Here is a 27105-nt window from a genome sequence, read left to right as displayed (position 1 = left end):
GAGGTGGCGTTGTCTTCTTCAGGAAGGATGGACATCGGTACCTGCAAATACTATTTGATGCCTAGAGGTATGTGAGGAGTCGCGCTATGTTCACCTAGTACGGCAAATCCTGGTGCCCATACCGCTATCGATTGTCCAGGGACACGCAGAGGGTCTTACCGTATGGGAGTTTTAGCGGCCCCTACAAAACTGTAGAGGGAGATGTCGGCGCCTACAACACTGTTTGTGTCAGGGTGGCTATAGAGTACTGTTTCATGCAGGGTATGGTCCCTAGTACAGTGGTTTTGACTTGTGAGCCTTGCCTTGCCTTTCTCCGCATGTTTTCTGGTTCCTACCGAGCGGGTGTCCCCGGTCGGATGGCTCCAGCTGGCTCTGAGTGCGCCGGTCAGAGAAGAGTGGTGAGTAGGGTTCCCCAAGCCCTAGTTGGAGAGACGCAGGGTCTGAATTGGAAGTAGGGCTCGGGGTAGACCTTCCGATCGGAGAGGCCATCCGGAGGTGGCTAAAGCCTGAATTGAGCGCTCCAGTCGGATAGGTGGGCTGAAGTAGCTGACGAGCAGGCATTGCTCTTCTTGGGCCTAGCCTTCCGGTCGATTGCTGGACCGTTCCTTTGCCCTGTTGTTTTTAGACTCTTGGGTCGAGTCTTGGCATAGAAGCCGGTCCTCGAGGGACCCTGGGTTTATGAACCCGATAGTTCGCTTGCTGTTGGCCATGGCTGCAGTGAAGGATTGGCGTGTCCACCACCTCAATGTCAAGTCTGTGTTCCTCAACGGCGGGCTCATGGAGACGATCTTCGTCAAGCAAGCTCCTAGCTTCGCCATCAAGGGCGCTGAGCACATGGTGCTCGAGCTGCACAAGGCACTCTACGGGCTACGGCAGGCCCCTCAGGCATGGAACGCCAAGCTCAACGCCACCTTAGGTGAGCTTGGGTTCACTCGCCGTGCTATAGAGCATGCGCTCTACACATGGTGATGGGGAAGGAGGAGCTCATCGTCATGTGTACTTGGATGACTTAATCATCATTGGAGCGCGAGCAGAGGACATCGACGGTTTCAAGCGTGAGATGGCGGCTCATTTTAAGATGAGTGATCTCGACGTGCTCTCCTACTACCTCGGCATCAAGGTGAGGCAAGGGAAGCAGAGCATCTCCTTGGGTCAGTGCGCCTACGCGGAGAAGCTACTGGAGCGCGGCAGCATGGCGGAGTGCAAGCTGTGCGCGACTCCGATGGAGGAGCAGCTAAAGCTAAGCAAGCACAGCACTGCTGCAAAGATGGACACGATGCGCTACCAGAGTATCATCGACGGGCTACACTACCTCACTCATACCCGACCGGACATTACGTTCGCAGTTGGGTATGTCAGTCGTTTCATGGAGGACCCGCGCGAAGATCACTGGTCGACAGTGAAATGGTTGCTGCGCTACGTCAAGGGGATGCTCGATCAAGCGATCATCTTCCCCAAGAGTGGCGGCAAGGGAGGGTTGCGGCTCATGGTGTTCAGTGAGGCATCCCCCAAGGCAAAGGAAGGTGAGCCGGAGCTCACTATTTTCAGCGACGCGGACATGGTGGGCGATATTGATGGACGACGGAGCACCTCCGGTGTGCTCGTCTTCTTTAGAGCAGCCCTCATTGCTTGGCAGTCGCTGAAGCAAAAGATCGTGGCGCTATCGACGTGTGAGGTGAAGTACGGTGGCGTCCTCACCAAGTCACTCGGACGCCTGCGGTTCATGGAGCTGAGGAAGATGATTGGCATGGATGGGGTCAAGGCATTGAGCTAGCAACAGAATTAGAGGAAGAATTATTAGACATAATCTGCTGCTCTCCATTCTCTCCTTGGTTGGAGGCTGGTCGGCTCGAGCGACCACTCCCTGTTGGTTGTTGGGGACTGATCGGCTCTACCGACCAGTTCCTGTAGCTGTAGTAGTATTGCAATAGGCCATCTCTAGTATATTAGTTGGTACCTATTACAACAACCATGTTTTGATAGTGGGCTGAGGTAAGCTTTGTACTGTTAGAAGTAGTTGGTATACTTTGTACCTTAGGAATAGGTAGTTGATGTACCCTGTACCTTAGGAGTAGGTAGTTGTGTATTTTTGTACTCAGGAATAGGTTGTTGGCCAACAACTATGTACCTGATAGAGGTATAGCTAGAGTTGTATATATTTCATCCAAAGAGCAATGGAATACTTAGTTCAGTTGGCACAAACCAAAGGACATGGCTTCGGCCAACGCTGTGCTGATTATATGTGTACGCTATTCTCAATCTCTTCTTCTGCCTCTAGTTATACTAAGTTAGTGTATGTTGGTAAGCTAGTTGCTTACCTATGTGCAGGGTAGCCAGCGATCAACAAAGATCTCGTATTCAAACAGCTGGGATCTTTCCCTAGTCTCGTGCTGCTTGACCTTTATGGGATTGGTGATGTAATTGCATTTGTCAAGTTTGAGCGCGTGTTTAGTTGGGTGAAAGTTGGGAATTTGGCTACTGTAACACTTTCATTTTTATTTGGTAAATAGTGTTCAATCATGGACTAATTAGGCTCAAAACGTTCGTCTCGCAATTTACAACCAAACTGTGCAATTAATTTTTTCGTATACATTTAATGCTCCATGCATATATCGTAAGATTCGATGTAATGACTACTGTAGCACTTTTTTAGAATTTGAGGTGGAAACTAAACACGCTAAGATAGAACCAAGCCGAAACTTGAGCTGCTACGAATTGACGGTTGGCAGGCACTACAGGAATTATCAGGGCTAAGGTATCTCATGAACCTCGAGGAAATTAGGCTCAAAGGCTTTGCCCACTATACGCAGTTCAAGGATAACGTGTACTACAAGTAGCGGTAGCGGGCAATCTTAGCCCTTTATCCAAAATCCAAACTTTGACACTATGTAAAAAGAAGATTTCTCATCATATCAAACTTACGGTATATGTATGGAGTACTAAATGTTGACGAAATCAAAAACTAATTACACAGTTTAGTTGTACTTTGCGAGACGAATGTTTTGAGCCTAATTAGTCAACGATTGAACAATTATTACCAAATACAAACGAAATGGTACATTACTCTACAGTGCCACAGGATTTCCAGCGGCGCCACCTTTGGGGCAACTAAACACGCCCCTAACAATAATGTCAGGATCCTGCGAGAGGACTGAAACCATAAATAATGCTGATTGCCGACATTGCGCTGACCTTCTTGTCAATGTCAGTGGCAGGGCCAACTTCATCAATGCTGCATCTCCATTTTTCTATGCCCTCGTTTAGTTGAATCGAAGAGCGCAATTTTACTGTAGCGCGATGTGGCGTACTGTAGCATTTCATTTGTATTTGGTAATAATTATTCAATCGTTGATTAATTAGGCTCAAAACATTCGTCTCGTAAAGTACAACTAAACTGTGTAATTAGTTTTGATTTTGTCAACATTTAGTACTCCATGCATATACCGCAAGTTTAATGTGACGGAGAATCTTCTTTTTGCATAGTGCCAAAGTTTGGATTTTTGGGTAACTAAACACCCCCTATCAGCCTGTTCGCTTGCTCGTAAACGATCGTAAATTTTCAGCCGGGAACAGTATTTTTCTCTCACACCAAACCAGCCGGTAGTAAATAATCCACGATACGATACGGCCTCCCGAACAAGCAGTATATATACATGTATGTACTGCATGCCTCAGTTTCTTTGTATTGCTCGAGTCCATTTTATTTAATGCTGTGTTTAGTTCACGAATTTTGGGAATTTGGCTACTATATCATTTTCGATTTTATTTGGCAATTATTGTTCAATCATGGACTAATTAGGCTTAAAACGTTCGTCTCACAATTTTCAATCAAACTGTGCAATTAGTTTTTTTCGTCTATATTTAATGCTCCATGCACGTATCGCAAGATTCGAAAATTCGATGTGATTGCTACTGTAGCACTTTTTGAAAAAGTTTTTGGGAACTAAATAAGCACTAAGTTGATTTAATTAATTTCTGCTTTGGCTTGCCTCTTGGTGTCCTCATGTCTTTCAACTTTTGCATACAGGCGCATGCAGATTGTTGGTTGGCTCGTCAGATTGCACCATGCCCAGCGATGCTGTAATGTAATATCTGGAAACCAACAACTATGACCCTGTTCGTTTATTTTATAATTCGTCTTTTTTAGCTTGTTTTTTTTATCCGGAATAGTATTTTTCTCTCATAATAAATTAGTCAGAACAATGTTTCGGGTTGTTTTTTTCAGCGAAGCGAACAGGGCCTATAAACCGTAGGACTATGACGCATTGAACAATGGATATTTAACTTCCTACCCTGAAGCATGCATTATTAACAGTAGGGGAAGGGAATCGGAAGATGAGAGCAAAGGTGGTGAGGAAGTAGAGCAGAGGCGAGGAACGAACAGTGAATCTTAGAGTTCAGGATAGTTTGTTACAACTGAGTTCTTAACCCCTCGAGCAAGAAGCTCTTCTCTACTTATACAGACACACACGCACACCCGTGCCGTTGGCAACAACATCACACATTCTGCCACTCTGGGCCGTAGACGCGTGGGTTCCTTGTCCTGGGGCGGGTCGGCCTTGGTTCCTGTATCCCATCCTTCCTTGCCAGTGTTGTCTGGCGAGCAGCAGTCGAGCCCAATGGCGCACCTGACGTAGGATCTGCGGCAGAGGTCGTCGTCGTGGTAGCAGTGGTAACCCCCCCCCCCCCCCCCCCCCCCCACCACCACCACACACACATGTCTTGCGCGCCTGGTTGATCCCAAAGACTGGCGCGAGGAAATTGCTGCTGGAGTGATGCCAAATCTTCCCCCAAAGAGACAGGAAGGTTAGACCACTAAATGAGACCCTCATGAATAAGATGCGCACCTCGCTGAACTTGACGGCACTGCAGAACGTGCACAGGTACACTCTAGAGGATCGACGCCGGAGGAGGAGAAGGAGTGACCTCATGGCGAGCACCCACAGCTTTCTTAAGTTGTTAAACATAAAACTAGATGCACTGAAGAGGAAGCTGGGAGCTCAAGCCTGTAGGCAACCTGACCAACACGAGCTAGCACCTTGTAAGGCCCAAAGAACTTGAAAGCCAATTTCTGACTGCTGCGATCAGCTATTGAAGATTGCACATAAGGTTGGAGCTTCAGAAATACCCAATCATTGACTTGGAACTGGCGCTCTGACCGTTTACCATCGGCCTATTTCTTCATGCGTTGCTTGGCCCTGAGTAGATGCTGACAAATGACTTCGAACATGAACGATCGGTCCTGAAGCCAACTGGTAATGTCTGTAACCGGTTGCTCATCAGCTGGACTGACACGAAACTGGGTCGGAGCATAACCATACAGAACTTCAAACGGAGAGCGCCCAAGTGCAGAATGCATGCTGGTATTATACCAAAATTCGGCTAAATCGAGCCATTGGTGCCACTGGCGAGGACAAGCATGGAGGAAACAGCGTAAAAACATCTCCAAGCACCGGTTAACCCGCTCTGTCTGGCCATTCAACTACAGATGATAGGCGGTGCTTATACGTAACTCTTGCAAAGAGGTCTGTCCACAGCTTACTGGCACTACGTAAAAAACGATTTTTAGCAAAGGGATAAATTTTTTGTAGGGGCGGCTGGTGATGGAGCCGCCCCTACAGTGACGTGCTCGGGAGCCCAGACACCAGCCGCCCCTATAAATGGAACAGCAGGGGCGCCTGGTGATACGAGCCGTCCATACAAATGGGTCTGATTTGTAGGGGTGGCTCACTCACTAGCCACCCCCGGTGTTTCAATTTGTAGGGGCGGCTGGTGATTGAGCCGCCCCTACAAATGGCCACGTATTATTACCTGCTATTTGTAGGGGCGGCTCAATCATTAGCCGCCCCTACAAATGACCCACATATAAAACAGCTGCAACATCTTTTTTCTCCTCGGGTCACTCACTCCAACCCATAAAAGAAAGGTGGGGAGGCCTTGGGCATCTCCCAAAAATTGCTCTAATAAGGGGCGAAGGTTTTAGTCTCAAATCCTTTGGTGGAGAGATTGTAGAAGGTAAGAAAATGCTATTCCACACTTTTTTTGAAGTTTTAATGGTTGGTTAGTGAGTAATTAAAGTTTTATTTTTCTCTCTCTTCTATGGTGCTTGAGTTACTTATGAAGCAAATTAGACCTAAGTTTTAAATATAGTAGGGTAAATTTGAGAGGGGAACAAGATCATACCCTTATTTAGTCCATGTTTCCTAATTTTAGTGAATAATTAGTTAGTTTTAAGCATATTTCATGTGTATGTAGATCTAGATCTAGGGTTTGGTTTTTTTATTAATTTCGTTTTTGTAAATTTATGTTTGATAAAATTGGACTAGGGTTTGCATGAAAGATATTGGGTAAAGTATAATTATTGCTAATTGCTGTCTTTAAAATTGTTTATTGTAATCAATAAATATGTATTTTAATTATTTATGGATAAATTGGCCATTAATTAATTTTCCTCTACCATGGTGTGTTTGTATGCTTCATGTAATTATATTAGATTTATATTCATATATATCTGAAGTATATACAATTATTCTCAAGTAATTATTAATTTGATTTATTTTTATATATATCTGAATAAGTAGTCCTTTAATGTTTGTTTTGTTGTTGTTGTAAAAGATGGTTCGTTAAGGTTCAAGCCAGGTTTTCGTGAAGAGGTGGATAAATTTATTGAAGCCGCAAAGAAGCATGCAACGACATTGAAAGAGAATAATGATACAATTATTTGTCCCTGTAAAAATTGCAAGAACCGTATGGCATGGACAGATGTGACTATCATCATATCACATTTGATTATGCGAGGATTTGTTGAGGACTATACAGTGTGGATTCATCATGGTGAAACGATTATTGTTAACGACGAGGTTGAGGAGGAATACGACGACGAAACTATAGAATCCCTGTCCCAATATTCAGCAGAGCTTGATGCACGAATAGATTTTGAGTTTGGCAATGAACAAGGTGGTGATGCTGGTGGTTGGGATGGTAACGATGAAGGTGGTGACAATAATGATGGTGGAGCACGTGTCGGGGATAAAGATGATTTGGAGGACATGATTCGAGCCCTTGGACCAGAGATTTTACTAAATAGCCCGAAAGGTATAGAAAATTTGGAAAGGGTGACAAAAGCATCGAAGAAGACTGTGTATGGTGTTGAAAAGAGCTATTCGACACATTGGACATTGCTACGTTTTGTGCTTGAGCTGCTCATCCTAAAGGCTAAGTATGGTTGGTCAGACTGTAGTTTCAATGATCTATTACGTCTCCTGTCATGGGTGCTGCCACAACCAAACTCAGTTCCAGCCAACACATACCAACTGAAGAAGGTCATAAGTCCATTGACAATGGGGGTTGAAAAAATCCATGCATGCCCCCAACCACTGTATACTTTTTCGTGGCGAAATGTTCAAGTCACTAGATAAATATCCCCAGTGTGGGGCCAGCCGGTATAAGAACAATGACCTTTACGGTGGGGACAAAGCCTCCACGAGGAAAAAGAGGAATAAGAAGGGTACAAAAAGGTGGTACAAGAATCTCAGCCCCCAGAGGACACTCCATTAGGCAAAGATGCAAGGCAGAGAAGAATTCTTGCCTTAGTAATGTGGTACCTGCCAGTGACCGATCGCTTGAGACGTCTCTTCCTAAACCCTAAAGAAGTCGCACTCATGACATGGTGGGATGATGAGCGCAAGGTGGATGATGATAAGATTGCACACTCGGCTGATTATAGTCAGTGGCAAAGGTTTGATGAGAAGCACAAATAATTCAGCGATGACCCAAGGAATGCACGGTTTGACTTGAGCACCGATGGAATGAATCCCTTCAATGAGAGGATGAGCGACCATAGCATATGCCCAGTGATCTTGACCATGTATAACATCCCAACATGGTTGTGTTAGAAGAGAAAGTACCTTCTCCTCACTATTCTTATTTCTGGCCCTAAACAACTAGGCATTGATATAGACGTGTTCCTCGAGCCTTTGATGCAAGAAATGGAGAGGCTATGGAGGCATGGGGAGCAGATGTACGATGCGTTCCGAAAGGAGGACTTCATATGTAGAGCAATAATATTTATTACTACTAATGATTACCCTACGCTGTTTGCTTTGTCTGGACAGATCAAAGGGAAGATGAGATGCTTGGTTTGCTTGGATGGTACTACATGGGTGTACCTGGATGCATCCAAGAAGATAGTTTACCTAAGGAACCGATGCTTCGTAAAGACAAGTCACAAGTACCACAGTAAATTATTCTTTAGATTTTATGACAACGCCCTGGAGATTGAACCCCCTCCGGAGAGACGTCATAACGGAGAACACGTGTACAGAATGGTGAAAACATACGCGTCGTCTATGGAAAGAAGAATCCAGAAGGGACGAACAGAGATAGAAGTACACCTCCTGTCGAAGGCGTACCTTTTAAGAAACAATCAATCTTCTTTTAGTATCTGCCTTATTGGCCAGACTTGGAGGTCCCCTATGCCATTGATGCTATGCACATGCAAAAGAATGTCTTTGAGAGTCTCATTGCTACCTTGATGGACACAGGCAAGTCAAAGGATGGTCTGAAAGCACGGAAAGACATGGTGTAGCTAAACGTGATGCCACAACTTCACCCGATATCTGAGGCTAATGGAAAATACACTCTGCCCATGGCGTGCTTCAACCTAACACCAGACAAGAAGAGAGCTATATGCACTTTTCTGAGGGGGGTCAAAGTCTCGACTGGGTTTTCAGCAAATGTGAAGAAGCTAGTGTCGATAAAGGACTTGTCAATAACATACTACAATGCTCATGATTGCCATGTGATGCTGACAGTGTTTCTACCTATTGCAATCAGGGCTATAAAGCCAGAGTTCTTAAAAATGGCCATCACCCGCATGTGCTACTTCTTTTCGAAGATCTCACAGAAGACGATTGGCAAACAAGAGCTGAGTGACCTACATGAATTTGTGGTGGAGACACAAAACTAACTGAAGATGTGTTTACCTCTTGCTTTTTTTGATATAATGCCACATCTCATGATTCATATGGTTCATCAGATACAGGCGCTGGGCCCTTGCTACTTGCATGAAATGTGGTCCTATGAGCGGTTCATGTTAGTTCTAAGTCGATACGTGCATAATCGAGCATACCCAGGACGCTCCATGATAGAGGGTTACAGTATTGAAGAAGTCATCGAGTGCTGTCAGAGTACCTAAAAGTATAGAAAGGAATTAGTAAACCTGATTCTCATCACAAGGGTAGGCTGGCTGGGAAGGGCACCAGTGGTAGAAAAGTGTTCATCGACCATGATTACTAAGAGGTGAGTTAGGCGCATTACAGTGTCTTGCAGAGTACACAACTAATGCAACCGTACATTAATGAACACTTGGCTATCATTATGGCAGAGAGAAATGGTCGTTCGGATCATTGGGTCATGAAACAACACAAGCAACGACTAACTACATGGTTGAAGGACCAAAGCATACCACCTGGAGAAACCATAGACTCTATTACCATCAGAAGGTTAGCGGAGGGGCCATCGAGACAAGTGACATCTTGGAATGCTTATGACATCAATAGGTATACGTACTATACCCACGTAAATGATAGTAAATAAGTGAACTAAAACAACGGCGTTCAAATAGAGGCTCTCGATGGATTAGGGCGAAAGATCCAATACTTTGGCATTATTGAAGAGATATGGGAACCTAACTATGGAAGGGATATAACGGTGGCCCTATTTCGATGCCGCTGGATCAAACAACACCAACTAAACGAGATCGGATTGAGAGTCCTGGACCTCGAGAATTTAGACTACCAAGATGACCCTTGGGTGCTTGCTTCATGTGTCGCATAAGTTTTCTATATGTCTAACCCACAAAGTAACCTCCCCCCGAAGAAGACAAAGCACGTGGTTGCCTCGAAAAACAGCACATTATTGGAGTTGATGGCGTGGACGATGTTGAAGCTTACAATAACTACGATGAGATGCCGTTATTCATAGACTTTCCTAAAAAGATCGGTGTTGTGGAAAAGAACCTACCCAAAGACATATTGCCATGGGAACGAAAAGGTGTCAAGGGGAAAGTCGTTACAGCGGGCTAGCTAGTTGTTGAACATAGAGTGTTTGTGTAAGTGTGTGTTTGTAAGACTTCATTTATGCATGCGTGTGAGACTATATATTTATGTACGTGTGTGAGACTACATATTTTTATACGTGTGTGAGACTACATTTATGCATGTGTGTGAGACTATCCTTTGCAACATCTAGATGAATCTATTTGAACATCCACTCTATTACTACTAAAATTTTATGAAATCACTTAACACTTTATGAAATGAAGAAATAACCAAAATAAAAGTAGGAGATCTTGACGAGTTATACAACTTTTATACTCATCACCTTTACAGCTGAAATTATTTAGTGTTTCAAAATCAGGTTTGAAGCTATCATTTTCTGAAATTCAAAATTTGAATTGTTCCAAATTAGTGACAATGATAGATGACTAGACTAAAATGATAGAGCATGATTTTATAAAATTTTAGAAAAAAAAACCATCACATTTAGAGTTACTACGAGGGAGAAAAACTAGTTACAAGTTTCAGCCACAGATTAAAAAGAGAAATCACACTTGTTCATCATTGATCATCATGAACAGTTGTGATTTTTCTTTTTAATCTCTAGGTAAAATTTGTAACTAGTCTTTCTCCCTCATACTAACTCCAAATGTGATGATTATTTTTTCTAAAATTTTCTAAAATCTTACCTTTTCAAGTTAGTGTGTTGATTTGGTCATTCTTTTCATTTGACAAAGTTTGAGCACTTCAAATTTTCAAATTTAAAAACATGATAGGTTCGAACAAGATTTTTAACCATTAAATGATTTCAGCTAAAAAAGTGATGAATACCAAAGTTGTATAACTCATCAAGATCTACAACTTTTATTTTGGTCATTTCTTCTTCTGACAAAGTGATAGTACACATTGTTCACAAATCAACATGTCTCTCGTATAGTTCATGAAACTGAGTCATGTGTGAATTTGTGAACAATGTTTACTAATACTTTATCATATGAATAAGTGATCAAAATAAAAGTTGTATATAGTGATGAGTTCAACAACTTTTATGTTCACGACTTTTATAGTTCAAAGCATTTAAGGTTTCAAAATCTTATTTAAAGTTGTTATTTATTGAAATTCAAAAATTCAACTATTCAAATTTGGTCAAATAAAAAGATGACTAAAATAAAAATTGTAGATAGTGATGTGTTCAACAACTTCTATGTTCGTGACTTTCTTATTTGAAACCATTTAAGGTTTCAAAATCTTATTTGAAGTTGACATTTATTGAAATTCAAAATTTGAACTGTTCAAATTTGGTCAAATGAAAATATGACCAAACTGTAAATTGTACATCTTGATGAGTTCTACAACTTTGATGTTTACAAAATTTTTATTTAAAGTCATTAATATCCTAAAATTCTCTTTGTTGTTTTGAAATTCAAATTTTCAATTTTTAAAATATTATTTTTGTAAAGAAGAAAATATAAAATTATATCTGTATATATATATCATAAAATTGTTTATATTTATATTTATTTATACATATATAGAATAATTAAAAAAGTATTATATAAATTTACATTGTTTTCTTTATATATAAATTACAAAATTATTAATTAAAATAAATTAAAAAATATTTGTAGGGGCGGCTTACTTAGGAACCGCCCCTACAAATTGATTTGTAGGGACGGCTGGATCAGGAACCACCCTTAAAAATCAATTTGTAGGGGCGGCTGGCTCAGGAACCGCCCCTAGAAATGACCTGCGATATATAAGAAAGAGCTCACGGGAGGCCGAAATGACCTGGGCGCTTTCTTCCTCTCGGACGTCGTCAGTCTACCGATTTTTTTCTCCGCCACCCCCATTGCCGCCGCCGCCGCCTTCGTGGCCTACAACCGCCTTCTTTGACCTCCTCCATCCTCTGCCTACAACTGCCGCCGTCTTCGTTCCCCAACTGCCGCCTTTCCGCAGGCCGCTGGGGCTAGGGTTTGAGCTCCACCGACTCGGCCACGCGTGCTCTAGCTGGTGTCCCTGTGACCGGCGCTCCCTCTCCAACCTCGACCACCGAACTCACTGACGTCGATGCGGGGGTCACTCTCGGGCGCTCCTCCACCGTCGCCATCTCCGTTCCCCAACCGCCACCTTTCCGCAGGTCGCCAGGGCTAGGGTTTGAGCTCCGTCGGCTCGGCCGTGTGCTCTAGCTGGTGTCCCCGCCATCGATGCTCCCTCTCTGACCTCGACCACCGAACTCGCTGACGTCGATGCGGAGGTCGCTCTTGGGCGCTCCTCCACCACCGCCGCCTCACTCATCGTCCGTCGTCGCCATCCGTCTCGAACGTCAGTGCACCTCATCTCCTTCATTGTAGTAGTTTGTATGATAAGGATCTGTGCTGCGTTTGCGTTCGGATTGTGGTGGATATCTATGCTTTGTTGGTCTTCTGCTCCTGCTTGACGGCGACCTAGTATGTTTGTATGATAAGGATCTGTGCTGCGTTTGCGTTCGGATTGTGGAGGATATATGTGCTTTGTTTGCTAAGGTGATAGATCTGTGCTACATTTTTTTGTTTCTGATATAGACCTATGTTGGGGGTTGTTGTTTTTATTGTAGTTATTTTTCACTACACAAAGCAACATATTCTGCACTGTAGTTTGGAAAATTATTTACAACTTGGAGCACTGCATCAAAGCACTGGAGATTGGAAAGCTACTTATAAGTTAAATATATGTTGATGTTTCCTTTCTAAATAGTTGGCATGTCTGCATTATCGAAGAGTTGAAAACATTTTAGATTGCTAGCAAGTTTATGCTTGAATTTGAGAAGGCTGAAATGAAATTATATTATTATATAAGATTATTTTAAGATTATGTCTGCAGTTCACAAAATCAGGAACTAAATGCCCATTTTTATAGTATCATACAACATGCAAAGATCTAGATCCAACACTGGTATTTATTTGAGCATAGATACATATAAGAATTGATTGTAATATATATCTTTATTATTTAAAAGCAAGCCACAATCATGTCCACAGAGACAACAATAAAAAATAATAATCTTATATCATTTTTGTCTGTTGCACACACTAGAAAACAGTAGTACATATGTGTTTTAAGCAGCTGTTATCAAGCTGGTGCTGCTATTTGTTTTTGGTACATCAAATTGGTATTGAGTTCATGCTTCCAGAAATCTAACTTTATATGCAAATAACATGGAACTTTTTTAGAGGGTGTTTGCATTTTCCCCCCTTCTTTAAATTCCAAATATATGTGGTGCTTTGATATGAACAGTTGAAGACAATAAGTATTAGATTCTGTTCTGTTAGAAAGTTGTAAAATATAAATGATGTTTGCTTGACACGGGTTCGTTAATAGTTCCCTTTTGTTTGTGTTACATCCTCCATGCTGCTTTTTGATGGCATGGTTGTTTCCGTACTATAGTTTTGATCCTTGAAAAGGTGGTCCCTTTTGTTTGTGTTACATCCTACATGCTGCTTTGATCTGAAAAATATTATTGAAAAAGACAAAACTTTAAGTGGAGTTTGAATTCCATGTTCCATCAAATAATTGGTCAATCATTTTTCTAATGCACTCTTATAGCATCCATGATTTTGCTGTACTTGCTTGCCTCATCTAAGAATTATTTCGACTGAACTAGGTACATAAAGTTGGTTGTTACATCATCTGTCATTAGTAAGATCGAAAAGTTGCCAGGGATTCCATGATGTATGTATGGCCTATTTTATCAGCTGTCATTTATCAGCTGTTATTAAGCAGCTGCTCTATTTGTTTTGGCAAGCTGGTGCTGCTGTTTTTTTTGCTTATATAATGCTAGTGTGTAGTGGTTGTTGCTACTACTACTACTTAACTACTACTACTACTACTTCTACTCCTACCACTACTACTAGTACTCCTCCTGCTCCTACTACTACTACTCTATTTTTTTTTGCTTATATACTGCTAGTGTGTAGTGGCTGCTGCTACTACTACTCCTCCTCCTACCACTACTCCTACTACTACTCCTCCTCCTACTACTCCTTCTCTTACTACTACTCCTATTATGCCTCCTCCCTGTACTTGCTACTCCTACTATTGCTCTTCTTTCAGTGATGCTCCTACTACTACTCCTAAGTGGTTGCTGCTCTTACTCTACTACTACCACTCTACTGCTACACTTACTCTACTCTACTACTTTCTACTTACTACTACTACTTGCTACTCCTAAGTGGCTGCTGCTCTTACTCTACTACTACCACTCCTTCTCTGTTTTTTGCTTATATATTGCTGGTGTGTAGTGGTTGTTGCTACTACTACTACTCCTACCACTACTCCTACTAGTACTTCTCCTGCTCCTACTACTACTCCTTCTCTGTTTTTTTGTTTATATACTGCTGGTGTGTAGTGGCTGCTGCTACTACTACTACCACTACTACTCCTACCACTACTCCTACTACTACTCCTACTCCTCCTCCTCTTACTACTCCTACTACTCCTATTACTACTCCTATTACTCCTCCTCCCTATACTTGCTACTCCTATTGCTGCTCTTCTTTTAGTGATGCTCCTACTACTACTCCTAAGTGGCTGCTGCTCTTACTCTACTACTACCACTCTACTCTACTACTTTCTACTTACTACTACTACTTGCTACTCCTAAGTGGCTGCTGCTCTTACTCTACTACTACCACTCCTCTGTTTTTTTGCTTATATACTGCTGCTGCTGCTACTACTACTGCTGCTGCTGCTGCTACTACTACTACTCCTCCTACTACTCCTCCTCCTCCTACTACTACTACTCCTCCTCTTACTACTCCTACTACTACTCCTCTTACTACTACTACTACTACTACTCCTCCTCCTCCTCTTACTACTTGCTACTCCTAAGTGGCTGCTGCTCTTACTCTACTACTTCCACTCTACTGCTATACTTACTCTACTCTACTACTTTCTACTTACTACTACTTGCTACTTCTAGCTACTAACTGTTGGATGCTGTTGCTTTTTTTTTGCCAAATCTCCCAGGACTCGCCTTGTTGTCCTGTCTTTTGCCATCAGCTATTGTTGCTCTATGTTTGCTAAGTAGCTGTTGGTTTTTTGCAAATATCCCCTCTCCTCTCTTTTGTTTTACCGATGATGAAATTGTCCAAGTCCATACATTATATGGAATATGAGCTGATGATCAAGAACTTGTGAGGAACATGGCATCATTAGCAGCCGCCCCTACATTACCTTCTCCTCTCTTCTCTGTTATGATGCCTTGATGCTCCAACTTTAAGATCAGATGATGATTGAGATGTTTCTGAGGCCTCTACCACTGCTACTACTCGTTTTTTATGTATTGTTGTTTTATAGGACTACTTTGGTTTATAGACCTTTTTGATTTCTTATACCTTCTCGCGTACCTAAAGCACACTTTCTTGCATCTATTAGAACAAAGCGCGAAATAATGTCACGGACACCAGATAGTGCAGCTCGATGCCCCGAGCATGATGAGCACCCAACATATGAGGAGCAAGCACTAGAGAACCAGCTTACTTAGGAGTAGTTCGATAACGAGTTAGAAAAGGATCTAGAAGTGATGCTTACTCAGGAGCAGTGTGACGGGGAGGAAGGGGGAGCAGAAGAAAGAGTAGGAGAGGCTACTGAAGGCGAAGAAGTTGATGATGATGATGAGGACTCAGAAGAGGGATATGTAAGTCCCGAGGATCCTTTCCCACGTGAAGCCAGAAGGAGGCCAACGAAGGAAGATTTGGACAAGGATTTTGACCCGAACAAGGAGGTAGGAAAAAAAAGCCTTAGCTAGTAAATTTTGCTAAAGCTTTGGCTATGTTACCTCTGCTAACACTTTGACCTATCGTATATACAGGTCCCTCCTAAAACTCGGAAAAGACGACATCGATGTCCGCAACATCTCGCTGGACAAAGACAGAGTAGAGGAAAGGAGAGTAGAGGCAACAACCATAGAGATGGATCACGATGCCTTTGCTCCACAACCTCAAGACATAACCACGACTACCAAGCCTAAGAGAAAACAAGGGGATAAAAAAGGAAATCTATATCCAAATAAATTTTAATTACCCTAAACAGTGGAAAACTGGATGCCAAAGAGCTAGCTGCTGCAAAGACTCTTCGAGAGAAAGAGCACATCCATACGGCGAAACTAAGGGAAGAGTCCCTTAAGGTTGCGGCATACATTGCCCTAGCTTTCAAAACTCTCCAACAACACTCTACTATATGGCTACCATACAACTTCGAGTAAGTTCAACTCTATACTTAAAGCTTTGTTCGATATATTTTATTCGATGCAAAAGAGCTTATCTAGTTCTATGATTAAATCCATGCAGCAACCACTGGATTTGTATAGCCGTTGATGTCGGGAGGAGCATGACATGGGTCTTTGATTCAATAGATAGGGACTCGGTGACATACAAATACTTCATATCGATTCTCAAGACATATACATATCGACAATCCTCATTAGCTTATATGTTTGTATACATACTTGTAACATTCACTTTTGGATACTAACAAGTTGTATTTGCTAAAATAATTCAAACATGGCATTTAGGTTCTATGTCACTAATCATCATGGAAGGCATGATCCAGCAAGAAAGGAAAAGCTGGCTATAAAAACACTAAGTGTAACTTACTTCTTCAGTACTCCATTACATGACTGTCAAAAGCATTACTTAATATTTTCATATACAAAATACACAGTGCCCCAAGCAGAAGCCTGGGAGTGTACATTATGGATACTATATATGTTCTATGATGAGTAATACCGGTGCCTACAGGAGACACCCCTTAAGGGTAAGTTTGAACCTCTTCACCCGTAGTATAAAAACTTCGTACATGGTATGAAATACTAAACCGAAACTTGTTCTCTTGTAGTGGAAAGAAGAAAAAAGAATGAAAAGAGACCCATACAAGGATGACCAACTCTTAGAGCTCGTCGGCAACCTTTGCAATTTCATATTGGACCAGATTGTACACGTCAAAGGCGCCTACCATGACCGAGAGTCTAACTTAGGTAGAAATCCTCAGTACCAACACCTTCGTGAGACTGAAAGGCTAGCTCTAGGATGTTGATAACAATATGTATAGAATTTGTATATTTAATGATGGATTGTTTATATTCTTGTGAATTGGACTTGTAATTGTAGTTTATATATACTCTTGTGCTTGTAGTCTAAGGGGTTCGGAACGCTGGTCGCGGGACGTTCGGCAACGCGAACGCGGTTCGGAACGTTGGTCGTGGGGCGTTTGGCAATGCGAACGCGATTCGGAATGCTGGGCGTTCGGCAACGCGAACGCGGTTCGGAACATTGATCCCTGGGCATTCTGCAACGCAAACGCTTTGGCTGTAATACGCGGAAATAAACAGTGTTTGGTCGAATTTGAATTATAAATTTAAATTTTTTTTACGGAAAAACGTATTGTAGGGACGGTTGTAGATTGAACCGCCCCCTACAAACATGTATTATAGAGGCGGCTAGTACTATAGCCGCCCCTACAAATCTGTTTGTAGGGGCGGCTGGTAATACGAGCCACCCTTACAAATCGATTTGTAGGGGCGGCCCGAGAACCGTCCCTACAAATACATGATTTGTAGAGACGGTTTGGTAGGGGCGACTAGCCAAACCACTCCTATAAAGGGTTATGAGCCACCTATAAAAATGGTTTCTGTAGTAGTGTGGTGAACATTTTATCATGATCAGAAATCAGTGCTGAAGGCATACCGTGCAGCTTGTATATGTTGGTGAAGAAGACTTTGGCCTGGCAGCCGTGTAAGGATGCTTCAAGCCAATGAAATGGACATACTTGAAAAAGAGATCCACCAAGATACAGCTGAAACCCATAGACAGAGAAAGGCCTTCAATAAAATCTAGTGAAACAAGCTTCCAAGCTCGGTCGGACACCGGCAGCGGCTGCAACAATCCTGGCAGGCGAGAATGATCGAGCTTAGCCTGCTGACAGACTTGACAGCCAGAAACAAAATCTCGGATGTTTGATTTCATGCCGGTCGATCCACGCAAAGTGTTGTTTGAGACGCCGGTAGGTAATAGGAATTCCGGAATGACCTCCGACAGCTGTCGAGTGCATAGAGGTAATCAGTTTAAGGCGCAGAGCTGAATCAGAACCGATCCAAATGCGACCCTTGTAACGGAGAAGTCCCTCTGAGAAAGAATAGTGAGGTAAGTCTATGGCAGTGGATGCCAATTTGTGGATCAGAGTCAGAACATTGACATCAGATACATATGAAGCATGGACGTCTTCGAGCCACTGTGGTTAGCAGACAGACAGAGCAGCACATTGGCTTTGGGGCATGCACGAAAGAGCGTCCGCAGCACCATTGTCGGCCCCCTTACGGTAAACAATCCGGTACTGCAACCCGAGGAAACGAGAGAAGACCTTTTGCTGCCACGGCGTATGCAAACGCTGTTCCCCAAGCTGAACCAAGCTCTTTGTGATCGGTGAAAATGTGAAATTCTGCATGTTGCAAGTAACAGCGCCACTGATCAACCGCCATAAGAATGGCTAAGTACTCTTTCTCATATGTAGATAGCCCCTGTAACCGAGGACCCAGCGCCTTGCTCAAGAACGCTGGAGGGTGGCCACCTTGTGTCAGAGTAGCCCCAACTCCACAACCGCTGGCATCAGTTTCAAGAACGAACGGCTTGGAGAAATCTGGCAAGGGCGCAAGGCCAATACAGGTGCCGAAGTGATGGCTTGCTTGAGAGCAGAAAAGGCTTCCTAGTGAACCGAGGACCAAATGAAAACTGCGCCCTTCTTAAGTAACTCAGTCAGAGATCGAGACATGATACCAAAATATCTGACAAACCGGCGGTAGTAACCGGCCAAGCCCAAGAAGCCGCGAAGCTCTTTGACAGAAGCAGGAATTGGCCAATCAAGCACTGCCTGAACCTTAGCTGGATCAGTGGCTACGCCTTGCTTAGAGATCACGTGCCCAAGGTATTTGAGTTGTCATTGAGCAAAAACACACTTGGACATCTTGACTTGCCAATGATCCCGGTGAAGAAGCTCCAGCACTTGCCTCAGGTGTTGCACATGTTCCTCATATGAACGACTAAAAATTAGAATGTCATCAAAGAATACGAGGACACACTTCCTCAACAAGGGCCTCAGTGTGATATTCATGGCTCGTAGGAAGGTAGCTGGTGCTCCCGATAAGCCAAACGCCATGACACGAAACTCATAATGGCCAGTATGTGTTTGAATTGAAAGGCCGTCTTGAGCTCCTCGCCTGACTTCAGACAAATTTGATGGTAACCAGTTGCCAAGTCCAGACAAGAGAACCATGAAGCCCCATGTAACTCATTCAAAAGCTCTTCGATCACACAGGAACTGGATACTTAGACTTGACTGTAATGGCATTCAACTGACGGAAGTCCACACAGAATCTAAAAGTACCGTCCTTCTTTTTGACAAGGAGAACTGATGAAGAGGACGAGCTTTGGCTATGCTGTATAATGCCTGAATGCAGCATCTCAGTGACCTAACGCTCTATCTCATCTTTGATAGCTGGAGGATAGTGTTGGAATGATCTCCCAGCCAATAAGCCCAACGACCTATTGGACCTTGGTCACACGTCCTGATCGGGGGCGCCCAACCCTACATGGTTGGTGGGCCCCCGTCGCACTGCGCTATATAAAGTGGTGGGGGCCGACGGCTCATAGTATGAGGTTCGCCGTGAGCCACTCCGCCCCACCAACAAACCCTAAGTCTGATCTTAATAGGGTGCGCAGCCAGCGACGGAAAGCCACCACCGTCATCACCGTCGGCCTCACTGCACCGCCACTGCATCGCCGGACTTCACCAACTCTTCTCCGACCATCGTTGCCCATGCACAGAGCTTCATCGACCAAAAGAGATGGCCAGATCCTCCTCGACGGCGCCCTCCGATGGTCTATACACTCCCATCCACTCTTCTCTCTCTATCACTCTGTAGTACGATTTATTAGGATTTCTACTTGTTCATCCCAAATACAAAGAACCACCCGACTAGATGCTACTCTAGGTGATCTTTGGGATATAACAATGGTATCAGAGGCATGTCTAGTTCGTAGATCTAGATCGGGGACAGGAAAAGAAAAGAGAGAAAGTTTGACCGATCTGGATCGGATCAGGAAAGAACAGACCGCAACCCTAACCCTAACTGTGATCTCGAATCAAAAGCAAAGAAAAACGAATGAAAAGAAAGAGTGGAGTTCGTATTTGATTCGGATCCAATAAAACCCAACCCTAACCCTAAAGATAGGGAGCCTACCTGGGCTTTCCTCACCGCCGGTGGCATCGCCACCGCGTGGAAAGGAGACCGCGGCGTCGCTCCCAAACGGCGCGCGGGACAGAGCAACGAGCCGCACTGCACCTCGCACGCACGGTCACGACAACAGGGCACCACCATGCGGCCCCTCGATGGCGGCGTGCCCAGCCTCAGGCGAGCACGCACGCTAGCGAGAGGGCGCGGGGCGGATCCCCTCTTCTTCTCCCTCGGCCACCGAGGACGGCTGCTGCTACGGTTGTTTCTCCGAGCGGCACTGCACGATGAGAGAGAAGGGGAGGGAGAGAATGAGCTAGGGTTTAGGGAGAGCCACGGTCGTCGCGGGTTTCATCCGGCCGAAACGCGAGGAGGACCGTCGATCGGCGATCGACGGCCAGCAGCGCATCGGGCCATTTTGCGCACAGGCGAGAAAGGGAATTCCTAGCCCAGGCCCAGGTTGCGGCCTAGGCACGGGGGAGGCGCCACGCGCGTCCGCGCGAACCAGCCATTGGCTCTACTGGGCCATGCGCGCGTTAAGCTGGCTTGGGCCATGGGCCTCTGCTGCTGTTGGGCCGCATCGCTTTTCCTCGCGCTGGGCCACGCGCACTGCTGCTGGACCGGGCCAAATGCATAGTATAAGTTTATTCAATTTTTTCTTTTTTCCAGAAACTGATTTGATTCATATTTGATGAATTTGAATTTAATTTTGATGATAATTTCTGTACAAAATTTATCCAACGATATTTTTTGTTTAATAAATAGTAAAGTTGCTTCTGGAAAATATTATCATGAGAATTTTATTCAAAGTTTCCACTGTGTATTTAAAGTTGTTATTTTTATTATTAAATTCGAACCAACGGGAGAATTTAATTTTGAAAATAGACATGTTATCAGATTATTATAATATTGTTATTATTCTGACCAACGTTGATTAATGGCAACATTATGATGTTATTATGGTTTTTTGTCATACATTAATTATATTTCTGTCCAACGGTGATGTAGAATTAATGTAAAAGGATAAATTGTATGTTTTAATTTTGATTAACGTTGAAACTAAGGCATGCAATTGTTGTTATTATATTATGTTCTCACTTTAAAGAGAAATTGTGTTTTTAGGAGGATACTCCTTGATGGCTTATATCAAAGATATCCCAACTCTTAAAGGAGATAACTACATTGAATGGAAGAAAAAGATCAACTTAGCCTTCATCTTGGCTGAGGTTGACTGGGTAATCACCACACCGTGTCCCAAAGAACCAGAGGCACCGGTAAGGGAGACTGATGAGACTAATGCTGCATGGCAGAACAGAGAGCGGGACTTTGCTCCCGTAAAGATGTCTTTTGACCTTGAACATAGAAAGTGGGTCACGGCCAATAAGAAATGTTTGACTGTGATAAAGAATACAATTGAGCCTGTAATAGTAGGCTCAATTCCAGACTGTGACACGGTCACAGAGTACCTAAAAAGAATAAAGAGTCAGTTCACTGGCTCTTCAAAGACATATGCAACCCAGCTGATCAAGCAGCTGGTGACAGAAAGGTACTCTGGTGGCGGCAGTGGCATTAGAGAGCACAAACTGAGAATGAGCAATTTGACATCTAAGCTCAAACCAATGGATTTGGCTCTCAAGGATGAGTTTCTTATTCATTTGTTTTTTGCTTCTTTGCCAAAAGAATTTGACACTTTTGTTGTTAATTACAACATACAACCCGAGAAATAAGATTTAGAAAAGCTCATAGCCATGTGTGTGCAGGACGATGAAAGAATAAAAGTTTCATAGGGTGGTACTATCAACTACCTAAAAGATAATAAGAAAAAGAATTATAATAACAGCTCTTCCACCAAGTCACATGGAAAGGGTCCCATGCAACAGTCTCAGAACAAGCAATTCCCAGTGGATAAAGATCAATGTCTTCATTGTAAGGGCAGGGGACATTACAAGCAAAATTGTCCTGATTTCCTAAAGATAATTATGAAAAAGAAAGGTGAGAACATTATTACGTTCATAAATGAATCCTTGTATGTCAAGTTTTCAAAATCTACTTGGTGGATTGATTCAGGTGCAACTATTCATGTTGCTAATTCTTTACAGGAATTTTGTTCGATGAGAACTTTGCAAAGAAGCGAAAGTTTCATTAAAGTCGCAAATGGAGTACAAGCAGATGTTGAGGCCGTTGGTGATCTTTCGCTAGAGCTTGCTGATGGCTTCATAATTTTTCTTAGAGATGTTCTTTATGTACCTTCTTTGCAAAGAAACTTTATTAGTGTTTCAAAGTTGGACCATGATGGTTATGATTGTCATTTTAGAAATGGCAAATGTCAGATATTGTTTAATAATAGATGTATTGGTCTTGCCTTCCGACAAGACGAGCTTTATTTGTTATCACTTCGTGAAAATGTGAATTCCGCATGTGATGTGAATGAGAAAGTATCCTCATCGAACAATGCAAACAGAAAACGAAAGAGAACTCCTAATGTATCGTCGAAATTATGGCACTATCGTTTAGGCCATATTTCGAGGAGGAGAATAGAAAAACTAGTTAAGAATGAAATTCTTCCTCGATTGGAGTTCTCTGACTTAGAGCAATGTATAGAATATATTAAAGGAAAGTATGTAAAGAAAATTAAAAAGGATGTCAAACGAAGCACAGGGATTTTAGAGATAATTCACATAGACATATGTGGTCCTTTTCCTGTGAAAAGTGTGGATGGTTATGATTCATTCATAACATTCATAGACGATTACTCTCGTTATGGATACATTTATCCAATCAAAGAAAGAACAGAAGCATTGGATAAATTCAAAATATTTAAGGCAGAAGTTGAAAACTAACATAATTTAAAGATTAAGATAGTCAGGTCCGACCGTGGGGGGAGTACTACCGTCGGCATACCCTGTATGGCCAAGTTTCTGGACCTTTTGCAAGGTTCTTACAGGAGAATGGTATAGTCGCCTAGTATTCAACATCGGGCGAACATCAGTAGAATGGAGTAGCTGAAAGGCATAACCGTACCCTGATGGATATGGTGCATAGTATGATTAGTTACTCCACCTTACCGTTGAATCTGTGGATGGAGGCGTTAAAAACCGTCATTCATATTCTCAATAGAGTACCAAGTAAGTCGGTACCCAAAACACCATATGAGTTGTGGACAGGAAGAGTACCATCACTAAACCACTTACATGTGTGGGGGAGTCCTGCTGAGGCTAAAGTATTTAACCCAAACATTGGGAGGTTAGATCCCAAAACAGTAAGTTGCTATTTTATTGGCTACCCAGAAAAGTTAAAAGATTTTTGTTTCTACTGTCCAGATAGACATACAAAGTTTGTGGAAATAAGACACACTATCTTCCTAGAGGATGAAATGGTGAAGGGGAGCATGGTAGCTCAAGAAATTGATCTTGAGGAGAAATGGGTGTATGCACCCACTCCGATGGTTCAGGAGCTATTTTTCGAGCTACCTGCTGCTGCTACACCTACATTGCAAGATGTTATGGTGCCAGCACCTGTTGTTATTCCTCCTATGGCAACAACAAATGAGGATGAGGAACCCATGGTTCAGAATCCTACAGAGCCTATTGCCACACATGAGGGGGAGCAACAACAGCCTCAAACAGTAAATGTGACAAATGTGGAGGTCCTTAGAAGGTCTCAAAGAGTTAGAAGATCATCTATTTCTGATGATTATGAAATCTATAATACTGAAGAGTTTCATATGGAGGGTGATCCCACCTCATATGAAGAAGCCATGAGAAGTGAACACTCATCAAAGTGGTTGAAAGCTATGAAAGATGAAATGGAATCTATGAGTTCAAATGGTGTTTGGGATTTAGAACAAATTCCTAAAGGAGCCAAAACAGTAGGCTGCAAATGGGTCTACAAAATAAAATATGACTCCAGAGGGAATATAGAAAGGTTTAAAGCGCGACTTGTGGCGAAAGGTTTTACACAAAGAGAGGGGATAGATTACAATGAGATATTTTCTCCAGTCTCATGTAAGGATTCCCTCAGAATTATAATAACATTAGTGGCATATTATGATTTAGAATTACATCAGATGGACGTAAAGACAGCATTCCTAAATGAAGATTTAGAGGAAAATGTTTACATGGCACAACCAAAAGGTTTTGTTGTAGAAGGAAAGAAAAGAATGGGTTTTCGCCTAAAGAAATCCATTTATGGATTGAAGCAAGCTTCAAGACAGTGGAACTTAAAGTTTGACAGAACAATAAAATTTTTTTGGTTTAAAGAGAATGTTGAGGACAATTGCATTTATGCAAAGTTTAAGAATGGAAGATTTATTTTCCTCGTTCTGTTTGTGGATGACATTCTACTTGCTAGTAGTGATGTGAGTCTGCTACAGGAGACAAAAGAAGTTTTTGTCCTCAAAGTTTGACATGAAAGACCTTGGTGAAGCATCATATGTTTTGGGCATAGAAATTCACCGAGATAGAAGAAAAGGGGTATTAGGACTGTCACAAAAGGCATATATAGAAAAAGTATTAAAGAAATTCAGTATGCATAAATGTAGTCCATCGCGTGCTCCTATAGTCAAGGGCGATAGATATGAGAATTTTCAATGCCCCAGGAACCAGTACGAGCTCGATCAAATAAAAGCGGTTCTATATGCTTCAGATGTCGAAAACTTACAGTATGCTCAAGTATGTACGTGCCCTGACTTAGCTTTTGTTACCGGGTTGCTTGGCAGATTTCAGAGTAATCCAGGAATGGAACATTAGAAATTGGTAAAGAAAGTCTTGCGATATTTGCAAGGTACGAAAGGCCTCATGTTGACATATAGAAGATCAGAATCTCTCCAATTGATGGGGTACTCGGATTTTGATTATGCGGGAGATGATAGAAAATCCACGTCAGGTATGTATTCACTCTCGTATGAGGAGCTATTTCATGGAAAAGCTCAAAACAAACTGTCACTACATCGTCCACAATGTATGCTGAGTTTGTAGCATGTTATGAGGCATCGGAGCAGGTGAACTGGCTAAAGAAGTTCATACCCGGTTTGAAAGTGGTTGACGACATCAATACACCACTGAAGTTATACTGCGATAATAATTCAGCAGTACAGTATGCTCACAATAATAAGTCAAGTGGTGCTGCCAAATACATTGACATAAAGTATTATGTTGTGAAGGATAGAGTCCGGGATCAAATGATAAGTCTTGAGCATATAAGTACCGAAAAGATGCCCGCGGATCCGCTTACAAAAGGCTTACCACCCAACGTGTTCAGAGAACATGTAGCCGGCATGGGTTTAAGGGAAAGCCTATGATTCCTAGACTATAAAGGGCCCAAAAGTTAAAGTATCTATTTCAGATCAGAGACGTGCATTGTAGCTGTTAAATCTATCGGTGATTGACCGTGACGATGAAACATACTCTATGCATCATCTGTGAAGGAATGAGAAAGGAGAAAAGGATTGAAGTTTAAAGTTTAAAGATAAAAGTAATAGTGTGATATCAAGAGGGAGAATGTTGGAATGATCTCCCAGCCAATAAGCCCAACGGCCTATTGGGCCTTGGTCACGTGCCCTGATCGGGGGCGCCTAACCCTACATGGTTGGTGAGCCCTCGTCGCATTGCACTATATAAAGTGGTGGGGGCTGGCGGCTCATAGTACGAGGTTCGCCATGAGCCACCCCGCCCCACCAACAAACCCTAAGTCCGATCTCAACAGGGTGCGCAGCCAGCGACAGGAAGCCGCCACCGTCATCACTGTCAGCCTCACTGCATCGCCACTGCATCGCCGGACTTCACCAACTATTCTCCGATCATCGCTGCCCGTGCGCAGAGCTTCACCGACCGAAAGAGATGGTCGGATCCTCCTCGACGGCGCCCTCCGATGGTCTGTACACTCCCATCCACTCTCTTCTCTCTATCACTCTGTAGTACGGTTCATTAGGATTTCTATTTGTTCATCCCAAATACAAAGAACCACCCGACTAGATGCTACTTAGGTGATCTTTGGGATATAACAGATAGCAGTAAGGCCTGACCGTTACTGGAATAGCCCCAGGCAGAAGTGGAATGTCATGCTCACATACACGAGGAGGCGGATACCCAGTTGGAGGCTCAAACACAGATTGAAACTCTTGAAGGATCTGAGCCACCTCTGCAGGTAACTGTGTTGATGTGGCAGAAGCATCTTTGGCCCTACAACTGAAAGCTGCATTACAGCTCCTTCAGGAAGTTCCTGCAATTCACCCAGAAGATACTGAGAAGATTCCCCATATGGAATGCGAAGCCATTTGTGATGCCAATCCACCTCCATGAGACTGAAAACGCGACAACCAATCCATATCCACGATTATATCATATTGGGCCAGAGGAATGATTTTGGCAACAGACTGAAAATAGCACCCCTGAACAGACCAGTCAAGTTGCTTGAACTCTGTTGAGCACCCCAAAAACTTGCCATCAGCGATCTTGACCTGAAGTGGAGGATTGAAAGTGGACTGCCCCTGAAGCTGTGCAGCGAATTGGGAGCTGACAAATGTATGCGAGCTGCCAGAATCAAGGAGAATACGAGCTGGCTTCCCCGGGACAAGCCCATGAAACCGAATAGCATTGACTGTGGACTTGCCTGTGATAGCCGAAACTAAAACAGCGAACAGAACCTGAGCTTCAGTGGCGTCAACTTCTTCAGATGCACACTCAGCTGAGTCTTCAGAATGGCAAATGTCCCAAAACTCCTGCAACACATGCAACTGAACTGTTTCGGAACAGCGGTGATCACGAGACCACTTCTCACCACATTTGA

At 43.0% G+C, this 27105-nt stretch overlaps 1 pseudogene; it reads left to right on the top strand.

Annotated features, from left to right (window-relative positions):
• The first annotated feature begins 21455 nt into the window (after positions 1 to 21455).
• On the top strand, positions 21456 to 22106 carry LOC136499813 (uncharacterized; annotated as a pseudogene).
• The last annotated feature ends 4999 nt before the right edge of the window (positions 22107 to 27105 follow it).

The sequence above is a fragment of the Miscanthus floridulus genome, chromosome 13 (genome assembly GCF_019320115.1).
Source record: "Miscanthus floridulus cultivar M001 chromosome 13, ASM1932011v1, whole genome shotgun sequence".
Classification (NCBI taxonomy): Eukaryota; Viridiplantae; Streptophyta; class Magnoliopsida; order Poales; family Poaceae; genus Miscanthus; species Miscanthus floridulus.
Note: the sequence above shows the minus strand (reverse complement) of the source record. Positions and strands in the feature narration are given on the sequence as shown.